At 44.0% G+C, this 16788-nt stretch overlaps 1 long non-coding RNA gene across 3 annotated transcripts; it reads left to right on the top strand.

Annotated features, from left to right (window-relative positions):
- The first annotated feature begins 1481 nt into the window (after positions 1-1481).
- On the top strand, positions 1482-16563 carry LOC120023774. 3 transcript variants are annotated; one of them, XR_005472747.1, is made up of 6 exons: positions 1482-1961; positions 8219-8275; positions 8646-8686; positions 8800-8921; positions 9200-9317; positions 16522-16563. It is a non-coding gene; the product is annotated as an uncharacterized LOC120023774 (long non-coding RNA). The 3 variants fall into 3 exon arrangements; XR_005472746.1 differs by lacking the exon at positions 16522-16563 and adding an exon at positions 16471-16519; XR_005472748.1 differs by lacking the exon at positions 16522-16563 and adding an exon at positions 11393-11435.
- Positions 16564-16788: the final 225 nt, after the last annotated feature.

The following is a 16788-nucleotide window of genomic DNA, read 5'->3' as shown; positions in this document are numbered from 1 at the left end:
TTAGAACTTTGACCACGCCCTCTAGACAGACTACATGCCCTCTATCAAATCAAAACTGGAATTTTTCCTCAAAACAAAGGTTGTAAAAGTATGCTAGACATTTATAGAATACATCATATATAGTTTGATGTTTCTGTGACAAACAGTGAATTAGTTATTTATATCACTTTAAATGGCATTTTACAGATTGTATGTATTTCTATCAAGTCAAAACTGGAATTTCTACTCAAAAAAAGGTTGTAAAAGTATGCTAGACATTTATAGAATAAATCATATCTAGCTTGATTCTGTGACAAACGGTGAATTAGTTATTGATTTTTAAATGGCTTTTGGCGAATGTCTGATGAATGTCTGTTGAATGTCCTTATGTGTGAATATAAAACCAACTTTACCTCAGTCGAATTTGTATAGAGCCTCACAATCTCCCCCCTGACAGAATTCTCCCCTCCCTCTTCGCGTTCTTCATTGCTGCGGCTTGCATGCTAGTTGAGATTTCTCTTCTTCACTTCATTGTCAGTTTAGCCTACATTTCACTGATCTTAGTAGCAGAAAGCATTTTAGTCTGCAGTTTTCGGTTTGGCTATTTGTTTCAATATGGCGCGCTGGGCGAACCCCCCCTTCAGCGCCCGCACGCACTCGTGGGCGCCCCATGCCGCCCCCGGCAAGGTGCCGCCCTGTACCTAAATCCGCTACTGATTTGTATTAGTCTATAAATAAATATCTTTGCCAAAATTCGTCATCTCTCCCATGTTTTATTCGACTAGTATTTTTGAAAGTGTAAGGATAATAATTCAGCCATAGTTGTTCTGAAATGTTTATTGCTTGCCAATATTTTACTCCCTCTATGTTTAATATAATACATATACATGAATTATTAATTTCGGTTGCCTATCTTGAGGCGAAGGTTGTTCTATAGAAAGTATTTGACTCAAGCCACAAAATTAAGGAAATTAGAAGGGGGGTAAGAATTCGGGCAGGGGGAGATTTTCGACACAACACCTGTCCGGCACTGCTATCATCCTTTTACCACTTAAAAAATATATATATTTTCCAAACATTACTTTTCTGACACTTCCTTCTCTTTATTTTCAACTCTCTTTCGCAGCTTTTGTCGTATTGAATTAAACTTCGACAATGTCACTTTTGCCTCCGTGGATTGACGTACATTTTTTCTGCGGATTGGCTGTGTATGCTATTTGGCGCGCGTACAGTTAAGTCCTAAAATTTAGGCTAATGCAGTAATACCAGATAGCCTACGGTAATGAAAGAAGAACCTCAATGTAGCCCATATCAATTGCTGAATAATAATACATTTATGGATTGTTACGGTATTGTGTGTGTGTCTTTGTTCAACCCGCCTTTGAGCCACACAATGTTTAATGACCTTAACCCCGTCTGCGGGTATCGGTCAACCTGCGCATTACTAGTAGGAGCCATTACGTTACACCCCTTGTTTCACTAGGAATCTAAACATGGCGAACCGGAAATGTGTCGCACATAACGTGTTTCCTTGTGTACATGCGTAGCGGGAATTACACAGATGTTGTGAAAAACCAATTTTGGTTTCCACAATTATTTCGCCTTTTTGATAGCCATTTACTAAATAATCAAGTCATTTATTGTTTTATTAGCTAATATTAGTTGCTGCCATAGCCAGCTAGTTGGCTACTACTGTAGCTAACGTTAGCATTGGATTACTATTTGCCAACTAGCTGACGTTACTTAGCTGTAGTGTGAAGTCAACTTCAGTTGCCACTTTGCCAATGTAGCTAACATGCTGGTGTGTTAAAAGGAGCAATGTCAGTGGAATAGGTAGTTTTCCATCGTATTGTTAACATACAGCTACCATTTTTACTTAGGAAAGTAAGCTAGCCAACTACAGACAGACATGGAGAGTCAAACCCATGCGCGGAAAGCGTCTGCGCCCATTGTGTCCCAAATCAACGCAGAATATGTCACAGGTAACTAAACTCAGCAAAAAAAATAAACGTCATCGCACTGTCAACAGTGTTTATTTTCAGAAAACTTAACATGTGTAAATATTTGTATGAACATAACAAGTAGCCTAGTGGTTAGAGCTTTGGACTAGTAACCGAAAGGTTGCAAGATCGAATCCCAGAGCTGACAAGGTAAACATCTGTCATTCTGCCCCTGAACAAGGCAGTTAGCCCACTGTTCCTAGGCCGTCATTGATTATAAGAATTTCTTCTTAAAACTGACTTGCCTAGTTAAATAAAGGTTCAAACATTTTTTTTTAAACAGACATAAACTGAACAAGTTCCACAGACATGTGACTAACAGAAATGGAATAATGTGTCCCGAACAAAGGGGGTCAAAATCAAAAGTAAGAGTCAGTATCTGGTGTGGCCACCAGCTGCATTAAGTACTGCAGTGCATCTCCTCATGGACTGCAACAGATTTGCTAGTTCTTGCTGTGAGACGTTACCCCATTCTTCCACCAAGGCACCTGCAAGTTCCCGGACATTTCTGGGGGGGAATGGCCCTAACCCTCTGATCCAACAGGTCCCAGACGTGCTAAATGGGATTGAGATCCGGGCTCTTTGCTGGCTATGGCAGAACACTGACATTCCTGTCTTGCAGGAAATCATGCACAGAATGAGCAGTATGGCTGGTGGCATTGTCATGCTGGAGGGTCATGTCAGGATGAGCCTGCAGGAAGGGTACCACATGAGGGAGGAGGATGTCTCCCCTGTAACGCACAGCATTGAGATTGCCTGCAATGACAACAAGCTCAATCCGATGATGCTGTGACACACGGCCCCAGACCATGACTGACCCTCCACCTCCAAATCGATCCTGCTCCAGAGTACAGGCCTCGGTGTAACGCTCATTCCTTTGACGATAACTGCGAATCCGACCATCACCCCTGGTGAGACAAAACTGCAACCCGTCAGTGAAGAGCACTTTTTGCCAGTCCTGTCTGGTCCAGCGACGGTGGGTTTGTGCCCATAGGCGACGTTGTTGCCGGTGATGTCTGGTGAGGACCTGCCTTACAACAGGCCTACAAGCTCTCAGTCCAGCCTCTCTCACCCTATTGCGGACAGTCTGAGCACTGATGGAGGAATTGTGCGTTCCTGGTGTAACTCGGGTAGTTGTTGTTGCCATCCTGTACCTGTCCCGCAGGTGTGATGTTCAGATGTACTGATCCTGTGCAGGTGTTGTTACACGTGGTCTGCCACTGTGAGGATGATCAGCTGTCCGTCCTGTCTCCCTGTAGCGCTGTCTTAGGCGTCTCACATTACGGACATTACAATTTATTGGCCACATCTGCAGTCCTCATGCCTAAGGCACATTCACGCAGATGAGCAGGGATCCTGGGCATCTTTCTTTTGGTGTTTTTCAGAGTCAGTAGAAAGGCCTCTTTAGTGTCCTAAGTTTTCATAACTGTGACCTTAATTGCCTATCGTCTGTAAGCTGTTAGTGTCTTAACGACCGTTCCACAGGTGCATGTTCAGTAATTGTTTATGGTTCATTGAACAAGCATGGGAAACAGTGTTTAAACCCTTTACAATGAAGATCTGTGTAGTTATTTGGATTTTACGAATTATCTTTGAAAGACAGGATTCTGAAAAAGGGCCGTTATTTTTTTTGATGAGTTTATAAGAAAATTATATTTTTTATTGCTTTATATGAGTGTCTCAAGCGATCGATCTGGAAGCACTCTGAATCCAGTCCAGCCATCCTGCACTCTGAGTTTGATCTTGTTCAGAACAGCCAACCTGTACCGCCTTTCAATGAAAAAGAGGTGGATGTATATTTTACTCTGTTTGAACGGATTGCTAACGTTTCATCCCTAAAATGGCTGCGAGATATTTGGTAACTGCTCCACCAAAGTGGTGTTGTGGGAAAGGCTCAAGTGTAGGCAGCTTTATCTCTTGACCAGAGTTCAGATTATGACACTTAAAGCTTCTTGTTGGGGAACGTAACAAATTGGGAATCGTTCGGGTTCTTGTTTACCATGAGTATGGTAATTACTCTAATCACCTACTCTAAAGCTCTGCTGTGTCCAGATATTTGAGTGTTCAGAAGACACTTTTGTGGCAGAGTTTCTGTCATTGATATCCACCTGAGGGGTTCTAAGCTTGGGGGAATCATTTTGAGAGTTTCATAAACACACAGGCTAATAAAACAAAGCCATGGACTTAGATGCATTTGTGTTAAACCTTACATGGGAGATGCTAGATAAATGTACAACAGCAAATCTGCTCATCGCAAAGCATTATGACATCAAGGTGATATCTGGCAATCCAAAAGCAGAAGTCAAAGGAGGAAATCCTTCCAGAGAGGGAGGTTGATGAAAAGGGTCCTATGGGTAGTAGGGTGAGTCCTGTAGATGTGCAACTGCGAGAGTTAGAACTAAAGGCAAAATGGGAACAGAAGTTAGAACTTGAGCACAAGGAAAAGGAAAGAGAAAGTGAGGAAAGTTTGGAGCAACAGAAATTAGAGCTTGAGCACAAGGAAAGGGAAGAGGAATGTGAGCATGCCATTCAATGAAGAACGATAGATCTGGAAGCACTCTGAATCCAGTCCAGCTATCCTACACAGCAAACTTGTACCGCCTTTCAATTAAAAATTGTTGGATGTATATTTGACTCTGTTTGAGCGGATCACTACATCACTAAAATGGCTGCAAGATATTTGGTCACTGCTCCACCAAAGTGGTGTTGTGGGAAAGGCTCAAGAAGTGTAGGCAGCTTTATCTCTTGACCAGAGTTCAGATTATGACACTTAAAGCTTCTATTCTTTGGGCTTACGAGTTCGTCCCAGAGGCATACAGACAACATTTCTGTAAATTACGAAAGACAGAATCACAAAGGCATGTTGAGTTTGCAAGGGAACAGCATGTCTTTTTAATTAGTGGTATGGTTCTCAAGAGATCAAGGACCTTGAAGATTTAAAGACACTAATACTTCTCGAGCAGTTCAAGAATTGCCTTCACGAAAGGGTTGCTACCTACATTTATGAGCACACGGATCTCACTCTTGAGAAGGCTGCAGTTGTTGCAGATGAGTTTGTGTTGACACACAAAACTACCTTCAAACATAGCACCTAGTAGTTATCCCCACGAAAAAGTCACCACCTACTGCAAGGTTTGTCCATTTCTACAGTGCCCAAAGATAAAGATCGGCTGAACAGATTTTTCACATCCGCCAGTTTGTCATTACTGCCATGAGAAAGGACACATTGTCTCTGTTGAAACAGAAACATTTGAGAGATAAAAGGACGTTTTTTCGTGTGGGAGCACTCCAGCCAGTCTCTGGTTGGGATTGGCGTATCTCCTAAACAAGATTTTGGATCAGATGTGTATGAACCCTTTGTTTCATACAGGTTTGTGTCTCTGCAGAGTGGCGATGCTGTTATGCAGCCGGCGAAGATACTGCGAGACACTGGGGCAGCCCAGTCCTTCATTTTGGAGGGTGTTTTTCCTTTGTCTAACATTTCAGCAACTGGTTACAGTGTGTTAGTACAAGGCGTAATAAGCACAGACAATTTAACCAACCTTAGCGATGCAGTCTTCGTTCTCGATTCGGGGAAACAGGAGTCTCGTAAAATGTCCATGCCCAGTTGCAGGGGGTCAGTTTCAATTTTAAAAAATGCTCCGTTACAACATTCTTGTTGAATAACCAGTTCTCTTGAGTTAGCTTTAAATAGTGTATACTCCCCTGTATTTTTGAATTTGACAAACATTATTTGGATATCTAAATGTCTGAAACTACAGAGCCCTGTACAGTTTATAGAAATATCTTCTGCGAATCCATAAGGGCAGACAAATTTAAAAGATTGATAGAAAATATCCATATTTTTTTCTGGTGGTTCTACATCAATTGAACCCGGTTCGTGAAGAGCTACCGTTCTCTAGGTTTTCGTGCCCAGGTATGGGCGAGCAGACAGAGGTAAGGAAGCTATATTGTTACACTGATGCTGTTAACCCGGATCACTGGTTGCTGCGGAAAAGGAGGAGGTCAAAAGGGGAGTGAGTGTAACCGATGTGAAATGGCTAGCTAGTTAGCGGGGTGCGCTAACTGAGACCTTGAAGTAATTGTTCCCCTTGCAGAGGGGCGGCTTTTGTGGAGTGATGGGTAACAATGCTTCGAGGGTGGCTGTTGTTGATGTGTGCAGAGGGTCCCTGGTTCGAGGCAAGGAGAGGGACGGAAGCTATACTGTTACACCAGGTTAGTTACAACTGGGGTTGGAGTGAAAACCTACAGGAGGGTAGCTCTCCAGGAACAGGGTTGGAGTCTACAGTGCATTCGGAAAGTATTAAGACCCCTTGACTTTGTCCACATTTTGTTACGTTACAGCCTTAATCTACAATTGATTAAATTAAATATTTTCCGGGCCTCCCGAGTGGCGCAGTGGTGTAAGGCACTGCCTCGCAGTGCTAGAGGCGTTACTACAGACCCTGGTTCATTCTTAGGCTGTACCACAAACGGCCGTGGCCGGGAGGCCTATAGGAAGGCGCACAATTGGCCCAGCGTCGTCCGGTTAGGGGAGGGTTAGGCCGGTGGGGCTTTACTTGGCTCATCGCGGTCTAGCGATTCCTTGTGGCGGGCCGGGTGCCTGCAGGCTGTCCCCGGTCGCCAGTTGGACTGTGTTTCCTCCGACACATTGGTGCGGCTGGCTTCCGGGTTAGGCTGGCGGGTGTTGTTTAGGAGGACGCATGACTCCACCTTCGCCTCTCCCGAGCCCGTTGGGGAGTTGTAGCGATGACACAAAATTGGCATAAAATACAACAAAAAAATATATATATTGATAAGTCACCTAGTCCTAGAGAGATTTACACGGTTATCAAAACGTCATACACGAAACACAGCCCTTATTTGAAGTGTTTAAAAAAAATCGAAGATTAATGGTGAAAAAACTATTGGAACTATTTCCTTGTTTAACCGCTAGGTGTTATGGCTCATACTGTGGTACTCTATTCTACAGGTGTGCGTTTTTTACGTCACTGATTAGTTGAACGAATTCACGATTTGGCGGGGTGTCCAGTCACCGGGGTATACCTACACTTGTGGTGCGTTCAGTTCACTTCAACATTTGCAAGGTTGCGAGACGGTTTGTGCTGAACAACACGTTTTTGGTGCACACTGTTCTTAAACAGCCTTTGAGGTACGTTAGCCAGCAGATCCAACCCGCTTGCTTACAGTTGCAATGTGATAGGACAGGCTTCCTGTGTTGATTAACACACAGCAGAGGCGTTGTGAGATATGGCTTGGAAATTGTACTGCAATCCCAGGATGAGAAATGCGTTGTACCCAAATTGTCCCATTATCCCAACTGTTACACCGAGAAGTTTTAACGACTGCTAGTTTAAGTTAACTGACGTTTTTGTCCTCATGCTAGCTAGCAGTAGCCACAGCAGCCATTATGGAATGGCACGCAGTGTTGAACAACTAAGGAGCTGATTGGCTGACACTGCCATTCCAAAATGGCTGCTGTGGCTTCTGCGACCTAGCATGAGGACAAAAAGGTCAGTTTTCCGGAGGAACAATCTTCCTGGTGTAACAGTTGGGATAATGTGACAATTCATGGGAAGTATATTGCATTTCTCATTTCTGGATTGAGGTACATTTTCTGAGCCATATCTCGCGCCAGCTATGCAGTGTCTAAATCTACAGACTGAACACTGTCCGACCCTAGTGCAGCTGTTAGCAAGCGGGTCGGATCTGCTGGCTAGAGGTACATTTGGTGGGTGTGGCCTGATCAATATGGGTGTGACCATCTGAAATCGCAAAACTTGTGCAGCACACCAGGTCATTGCCCTCTGGGCCACCATAATCACAAAGTTTTCCAACTGGTTTTTCAATACAGTTCTTTTTCGCTGTTGGAGCTAGAAACAAGCATTTTGATGCACCTGCGATAACCTCTGCAAATATGTGAATGCGACCAGTGAACTTTGAATTTATTTGAGTTCAATTTCTGTTGAATTCCACATTGCACACCGTTCTGTTGTACTGAATGCAACCCTGGCTGGCATCTTTTGAATTTCGGGAGGGGTTAATTTCCCCCATTGACTTGGCCAAGATGATTTCAGAGGAGCTGGTGTTCTCTACCAAAGCAAATCCCTCCTCACTCTGGGACAGACATCTTATCATCACCCCCAGAACAAAATCTAGTGCACTCACACAAAATTTGCTTATGGGATGCCGAGATTAAAGATTTTGTTATAATAACCTCTCTCACTTTCTTTTTTAAGTTGGCTAATAGATACTGGGCGCCCCATGTCAAGAATAAACTACCATTAGACCCAAAGGTGAGCCTCCTACTTAGATATATAATTGATTATAATTGATTACATAACTCATCTCATATGTATATACTGTACTCTATACCATCTACTGCATCTTGCCTATGCCGTTCTGTACCATCACTCATTCATATCTTTATGTACATATTCTTTATCCCTTTACACTTGTGTGTATAAGGTAGTAGTTGTGGAATTGTTAGGTTAGATTACTCGTTGGTTATTACTGCATTGTCGGAACTAGAAGCACAAGCATTTCGCTACACTCGCATTAACATCTGCTAACCATGTGTATGTGACAAATAAAATTTGATTTGATTTATGAATATAGTGGAGACGGTCTGCTTGCTCTAACAAACGGTATTTGTCACCCGCTCAGGTCTTGGAGGATGTCTATGAGAAAGTGATTCTAAAGTCCGTGTGAGTGAACTCAACTCTTGAATAGCATCAGTATTTTGTAATGTTAAATCTTCTTACCACAAGTCAAATAAATGGTTTAACCAAGTCCTCCACGTCTGCTATTTTATCTTCAGTTTCGCCATGAGGAAGATCATGTTACTGGAGTTCAGGTGGATTTTTGAGCCTTTTTATTGTGGCCTCAATACATAATCAATGATAATAATTTATCATCAGAGAGAACGTCCGTGCCTGTGAGGTAAGAATTAATACCCTGGCCTGTCAAACAGAAATGTTGATCCTTGGTTGTAGATTTTTGTTTCACATAGCAAATACTTAGCTGTGTTAACAATCAGTGAGTGTGTTGTTGAACATGCTATGTTGTTGTGAATGTGGGTGTTGCGTGTTGGCTGTACATGGACAGCCCCAGCAATACATCTACTTAGGGCAAATGTCTCCAGCGAGCATTGATCAATGTCTTCTATATCAATGTCCTCTAATGTTGTTTTTAACCCTTGGTTTATTATGTGTATCCAGGTGTTTAAGAAGGTGCCAAGCCACTTCCCCTACTTATTTAAGTGTGTGATGGAGGACGTGTCTCTGAAGGAACAGACTGTACTGTTAGTCTTCCTCCACCACTGATTGGTACAGCCTGGTATGTCACACACCAACCAATTTCTACCTCTCTGGAAATGTGGAATTTGTTATTGGCTGAATTACCACATATTATATAAGCATCTTGGGTATAGGAGGTTGTTTTATAGCAGAAAGTATGTTGGTAAAAACCATGAATGAAGAGTCCCTTCCCTCTTCCCTTGTTCACACCCTTCCTGGACCTGATGGAACTGTATCGGTGGAAGCAATATAGCTGAAGTATATAGTACCAGTCAAAAGTTTGGACACACCTACTCATTCCAGGGTTTTTCTTTATTTGTACTTTTTTCTACATTTATAGAATAATAGTGAAGACATCACAACTATGACATAACACACATGGAATCATGTAGTAACCAAAAAAGTGTTAAACAAATCAAAATACACTGCTCAAAAAAATAAAGGGAACACTTAAACAACACAATGTAACTCCAAGTCAATCACACTTCTGTGAAATCAAACTGTCCACTTAGGAAGCAACACTGATTGACAATAAATTTCACATGCTGTTGTGCAAATGGAATAGACAAAAGGTGGAAATTATAGGCAATTAGCAAGACACCCCCAATAAAGGAATGGTTCTGCAGGTGGTGACCACAGACCACTTCTCAGTTCCTATGCTTCCTGGCTGATGTTTTGGTCACTTTTGAATGCTGGCGATGCTTTCACTCTAGTGGTAGCATGAGACGGAGTCTACAACCCACACAAGTGGCTCAGGTAGTGCAGTTCATCCAGGATGGCACATCAATGCGAGCTGTGGCAAAAAGGTTTGCTGTGTCTGTCAGCGTAGTGTCCAGAGCATGGAGGCGCTACCAGGAGACAGGCCAGTACATCAGGAGACGTGGAGGAGGCCGTAGGAGGGAAACAACCCAGCAGCAGGACCGCTACCTCCGCCTTTGTGCAAGGAGGTGCACTGCCAGAACGCTGCAAAATGACCTCCAGCAGGCCACAAATGTGCATGTGTCAGCATATGGTCTCACAAGGGGTCTGAGGATCTCATCTCGGTACCTAATGGCAGTCAGGCTACCTCTGGCGAGCACATGGAGGGCTGTGCGGCCCCACAAAGAAATGCCACCCCACACCATGACTGACCCACCGCCAAACCGGTCATGCTGGAGAATGTTGCAGGCAGCAGAACGTTCTCCACGGCGTCTCCAGACTCTGTCACGTCTGTCACATGTGCTCATGTGCTCAGTGTGAACCTGCTTTCATCTGTGAAGAGCACAGGGCGCCAGTGGCGAATTTGCCAATCTTGGTGTTCTCTGGCAAATGCCAAACGTCCTGCACGGTGTTGGGCTGTAAGCACAACCCCCACCTGTGGACGTCGGGCCCTCATACCACCCTCATGGAGTCTGTTTCTGACCGTTTGAGCAGACACATGCACATTTGTGGCCTGCTGGAGGTCATTTTGCAGGGCTCTGGCAGTGCACCTCCTTGCACAAAGGCGGAGGTAGCGGTCCTGCTGCTGGGTTGTTGCCCTCCTACGGCCTCCTCCACGTCTCCTGATGTACTGGCCTGTCTCCTGGTAGCGCCTCCATGCTCTGGACACTACGCTGACAGACACAGCAAACCTTTTTGCCACAGCTCGCATTGATGTGCCATCCTGGATGAACTGCACTACCTGAGCCACTTGTGTGGGTTGTAGACTCCGTCTCATGCTACCACTAGAGTGAAAGCACCGCCAGCATTCAAAAGTGACCAAAACATCAGCCAGGAAGCATAGGAACTGAGAAGTGGTCTGTGGTCACCACCTGCAGAACCATTCCTTTATTGGGGGTGTCTTGCTAATTGCCTATAATTTCCACCTTTTGTCTATTCCATTTGCACAACAGCATGTGAAATTTATTGTCAATCAGTGTTGCTTCCTAAGTGGACAGTTTGATTTCACAGAAGTGTGATTGACTTGGAGTTACATTGTGTTGTTTAAGTGTTCCCTTTATTTTTTTGAGCAGTGTATATTTTATATTGTAAATTCTTCAAAGTAGCCACCCTTTGCCTTGATGACAGCTTTGCACACTCTTGGCATTCTCAACCAGCTTCATGAGGTAGTCACCTGAAATGCATTTCAATTAACAGGTGTGCCTTGTTAAATGTTAATTTGTGGAATTCAAGAACTTTGAAAGTTTCTTCAAGTGCAGTCGCAAAAACCATCAAGTGCTATGATGAAACTGGCTCTCATGAGGACCGCCACAGGAAAGGAAGACCCAGAGTTACCTCTGCTACAGAGGATAAGTTCATTAGAGTTAACTGTGTTAGTAGAACAGTGCAACAGTATCAGGAGTAACGTCACTTCCTCTTGAATTTGCAGACGTGTTGCTGTGCGTTTTGTTGCTGTGCGTTTTGTTGCCAACTTTACTTTGCTAGCTGACAACTTTACGTTTTTTTTTTTTTTCCTTTTTAATTACCGTTTATATTTTTAGTTTTTCCATCGCAACTTTTTTCCCTCATTCAACTTTTTCACTCCGGACGCTTTATCTGGACATGGTTCGTCAGCACCTTCAACAGCCGAAGCTAAGTAGTAACATTAACATGATGTCTTCTAATTGCAGTCGCTGTACTCATAATATACAGGAGAACGATCGCCTTATGGCGAGGATAGCTGTGCTGCAAGCCCAGCTTCAGACGCAATCGTTAGGCAAGGGTAATTTCAGTGTAGGAAAGGAAGAAACAGCGTCTGTGCCACCAGTAAGTACAGATAGTAACGTTAGTATAAACCCCCCGCACAGTCCCCGCAGCCGGACAACTTTCTCATGGCTTCTGGAGGGAAATGCTGTTGGAATGCTCAACTGGTGTCGCTCATTCAGCCGACAGAAACTTTCAACCGGTTTTCCCCATTATGTAGCGAGTCGGAGTCTGAGGCTGAGTCTTCTCTTGTCTCTACTCCTCCCGTTACGGGGTCTGAGACGCCGAAGGCTCCAACCATTAGCTCTGACAAATTGAAAACCCTAGTCATTGGCGACTCCATTACACGCAGTATTAGACTTAAAACGAATCACCCAGCGATCATACACTGTTTACCAGGGGGCAGGGCTACCGACGTTAAGGCTAATCTAAAGATGGTGCTGGCTAAAGCTAAATCTGGCGAGTGTAGAGAGTATAGAGATATTGTTATCCACGTCGGCACCAACGATGTTAGGATGAAACAGTCAGAGGTCACCAAGTGCAACATAGCTTCAGTGTGTAAATCAGCTAGAAAGATGTGTCGGCATCGAGTAATTGTCTCTGGCCCCCTCCCAGTTAGGGGGAGTGACGAGCTCTACAGCAGAGTCTCACAACTCAATCGCTGGTTGAAAACTGTTTTCTGCCCCTCCCAAAAGATAGAATTTGTAGATAATTGGCCCTCTTTCTGGGACTCACCCACAAACAGGACCAAGCCTGACCTGCTGAGGAGTGACGGACTCCATCCTAGCTGGAGGGGTGCTCTCATCTTATCTACTAACATAGATAGGGCTCTAACTCCTCTAGCTCCACAATGAAATAGGGTGCAGGCCAGGCAGCAGGCTGTTAGCCAACCTGCCAGCTTAGTGGAGTCTGCCAATAGCACAGTCAGTGTAGTCAGCTCAGCCATCCCCATTGAGACTGTGTCTGTGCCTCGACCTAGGTTGGGCAAAACTAAACATGGCGGTGTTCGCCTTAGCAATCTCATTAGGATAAAGACCTCCTCCATTCCTGCCATTATTGAAAGAGATCGTGATACCTCACATCTCAAAATAGGGTTACTTAATGTTAGATCCCTCACTTCAAAAGCAGTCATAGTCAATGAACTAATCACTGATCATAATCTTGATGTGATTGGCCTGACTGAAACATGGCTTAAGCCTGATGAATTTACTGTGTTAAATGAGGCCTCACATCCTGGTTACACTAGTGACCATATCCCCCGTGCATCCCGCAAAGGCGGAGGTGTTGCTAACATTTACGATAGCAAATTTCAATTTACAAAAAAAAAAATGACGTTTTTGTCTTTTGAGCTTCTAGTCATGAAATCTATGCAGCCTACTCAATCACTTTTTATAGCTACTGTTTACAGGCCTCCTGGGCCATATACAGCGTTCCTCTCTGAGTTCCCTGAATTCCTATCAGACCTTGTAGTCATAGCAGATAATATTCAAATTTTTGGTGATTTTAATATTCATATGGAGAAGTCCACAGACCCACTCCAAAAGTCTTTCGGAGCCATCATCGACTCAGTGGGTTTTGTCCAACATGTCTCTGGACCTACTCACTGCCACAGTCATACTCTGGACCTAGTTTTGTCCCATGGAATAAATGTTGTAGATCTTAATGTTTTTCCACATAATCCTGGACTATCGGACCACCATTTTATTACGTTTGCAATCGCAACAAATAATCTGCTCAGACCCCAACCAAGGAGCATCAAAAGTCGTGCTATAAATTCTCAGACAACACAAAAATTCCTTGATGCCCTTCCAGACTCCTTCTGCCTACCCAAGGACGTCAGAGGACAAAAATCAGTTAACCACCTAACTGAGGAACTCAATTTAACCTTGCGCAATACCCTAGATGCAGTTGCACCCCTAAAAACGAAAAACATTTGTCATAAGAAACTAGCTCCCTGGTATACAGAAAATACCCGAGCTTTGAAGCAAGCTTCCAGAAAATTGGAACGGAAATGGCACCACACCAAACTGGAAGTCTTCCGACTAGCTTGGAAAGACAGTACCGTGCAGTACCGAAGAGCCCTCACTGCTGCTCGATCATCCTACTTTTCCAACTTAATCGAGGAAAATAAGAACAATCCAAAATGTCTTTTTGATACTGTTGCAAAGCTAACTAAAAAGCAGCATTCCCCAAGAGAGGATGGCTTTCACTTCAGCAGTAATAAATTCATGAACTTCTTTGAGGAAAAGATCATGACCATTAGAAAGCAAATTACGGACTCCTCTTTGAATCTGCGTATTCCTCCAGGGCTTAGCTGTCCTGGATCTGCACAGCTCTGCCAGGGCCTGGGATCGGGAGAGACACTTAAGTGTTTTAGTACTATATCTCTTGACACAATGATGAAAATAATCATGGCCTCTAAACCTTCAAGCTGCATACTGGATCCTATTCCTACTAAACTACTGAAAGAGCTGCTTCCTGTGCTTGGCCCTCCTATGTTGAACATAATAAACAGCTCTCTATCCACCGGATGTGTACCAAACTCACTAAAAGTGGCAGTAATAAAGCCTCTCTTGAAAAAGCCAAACCTTGACCCGGAAAATATAAAAAACTATCGGCCTATATCGAATCTTCCATTCCTCTCAAAAATTTTAGAAAAATCTGTTGCGCAGCAACTCACTGCCTTCCTGAAGACAAACAATGTATACGAAATGCTTCAGTCTGGTTTTAGACCCCATCATAGCACTGAGACTGCACTTGTGAAGGTGGTAAATGACCTTTTAATGGCGTCAGACCGAGGCTCTGCATCTGTCCTCGTGCTACTAGACCTTAGTGCTGCCTTTGACACCATCGATCACCACATTCTTTTGGAGAGACTGGAAACCCAAATTGGTCTACACGGACAAGTTCTGGCCTGGTTTAGATCTTACCTGTCGGAAAGATATCAGTTTGTCTCTGTGAATGGTTTGTCCTCTGACAAATCAACTGTACATTTCGGTGTTCCTCAAGGTTCCGTTTTAGGACCACTATTGTTTTCACTATATATTTTACCTCTTGGGGATGTTATTCGAAAACATAATGTTAACTTTCACTGCTATGTGGATGACACACAGCTGTACATTTCAATGAAACATGGTGAAGCCCCAAAATTGCCCTCGCTAGAAGCCTGTGTTTCAGACATAAGGAAGTGGATGGCTGAAAACGTTCTACTTTTAAACTCGGACAAAACAGAGATGCTTGTTCTAGGTCCCAAGAAACAAAGAGATCTTCTGTTATATCTGACAATTAATCTTGATGGTTGTAAAGTCGTCTCAAATAAAACTGTGAAGGACCTCGGCGTTACTCTTGACCCTGATCTCTCTTTTGACGAACATATCAAGACTGTTTCAAGGACAGCTTTTTTCCATCTACGTAACATTGCAAAAATCTGAAATTTTCTGTCCAAAAATGATGCATAAAAATTAATCCATGCATTTGTTACTTCTAGGTTAGACTACTGCAATGCTCTACTTTCCGGCTATCCGGATAAAGCACTAAATAAACTTCAGTTAGTGCTAAATACGGCTGCTAGAATCCTGACTAGAACCAAGAAATTTGATCATATTACTCCAGTGCTAGCTTCCCTACACTGGCTTCCTGTTAAGGCAAGGGCTGATTTCAAGGTTTTACTGTTAACCTATAAAGCGTTACATGGGCTTGCTCCTACCTATCTTTCCGAGTTGGTCCTGCCGTACATACCTATACGTACGCTACGGTCACAAGACGCAGGCCTCCTAATTGTCCCTAGAATTTCTGAGCAAACAGCGGGAGGCAGGGCTTTCTCCTATAGAGCTCCATTTTTATGGAACGGTCTGCCTACCCATGTGAGAGACGCAGACTCGGTCTCAACCTTTAAGTCTTTACTGAAGACTTATCTCTTCAGTAGGTCATATGATTGAGTGTAGTCTGGCCCAGGAGTGTGAAGGTGAACGGAAAGGCTCTGGAGCAACGAACCGCCCTTGCTGTCTCTGCCTGGCCGGTTCCCCTCTCTCCACTGGGATTCTCTGCCTCTAACCCTATTACAGGGGCTGAGTCACTGGCTTACTGGTGCTCTTTCATGCCGTCCCTAGGAGGGGTGCGTCACTTGAGTGGGTTGAGTTACTGACGTGATCTTCCTGTCTGGGTTGGCGCCCCCCCTTGGTTTGTGCTGTGGTGGAGATCTTTGTGGGCTATACTCGGCCTTGTCTCAGGATTGTAAGTTGGTGGTTGAAGATATCCCTCTAGTGGTGCGGGGGCTGTGCTTTGGCAAAGTGGGTGGGGTTATATCCTTCCTGTTTGGCCCTGTCCGGGGGTATCTTCGGATGGGGCCACAATGTCTCCTGACCGCTCCTGTCTCAGCCTCCAGTATTTATGCTGCAGTAGTTTATGTGTCGGGGGGCTAGGGTCAGTTGGTTATACCTGGAGTACTTCTCCTGTCTTATCCAGTGTCCTGTGTGAATTTAAGTATGCTCTCTCTAATTCTCTCGTTCTCTCTTTCTTTCTCTCTCTCTGAGAACCTGAGCCGTCACGGCAAACCGGGCATGATGACTCCTTGCTGTCCCCAGTCCGCCTGGCCTTGCTCCTATTCCAGTTTCAACTGTTCTGCCTGCGGTTACGGAACCCCTACCTGTCCCAGACCTGCTGTTTTCAACTCTTAATGATCGGCTATGAAAAGCCAACTGACATTTATTCCTGATTATTATTTGACCATGCTTGTCATTTATGAACATTTTGAAAATCTTGGCTCTCTCTAATTTTCTCCTTCTCTCTTTCTTTCTCTCTCTCGGAGGACCTGAGCCCTAGGACCATACGTCAGGACTACCGGGCATGAT

This window comes from Salvelinus namaycush, chromosome 28 (assembly GCF_016432855.1).
Source record: "Salvelinus namaycush isolate Seneca chromosome 28, SaNama_1.0, whole genome shotgun sequence".
Lineage (NCBI taxonomy): Eukaryota > Metazoa > Chordata > Actinopteri > Salmoniformes > Salmonidae > Salvelinus > Salvelinus namaycush.
Note: the sequence above shows the minus strand (reverse complement) of the source record. Positions and strands in the feature narration are given on the sequence as shown.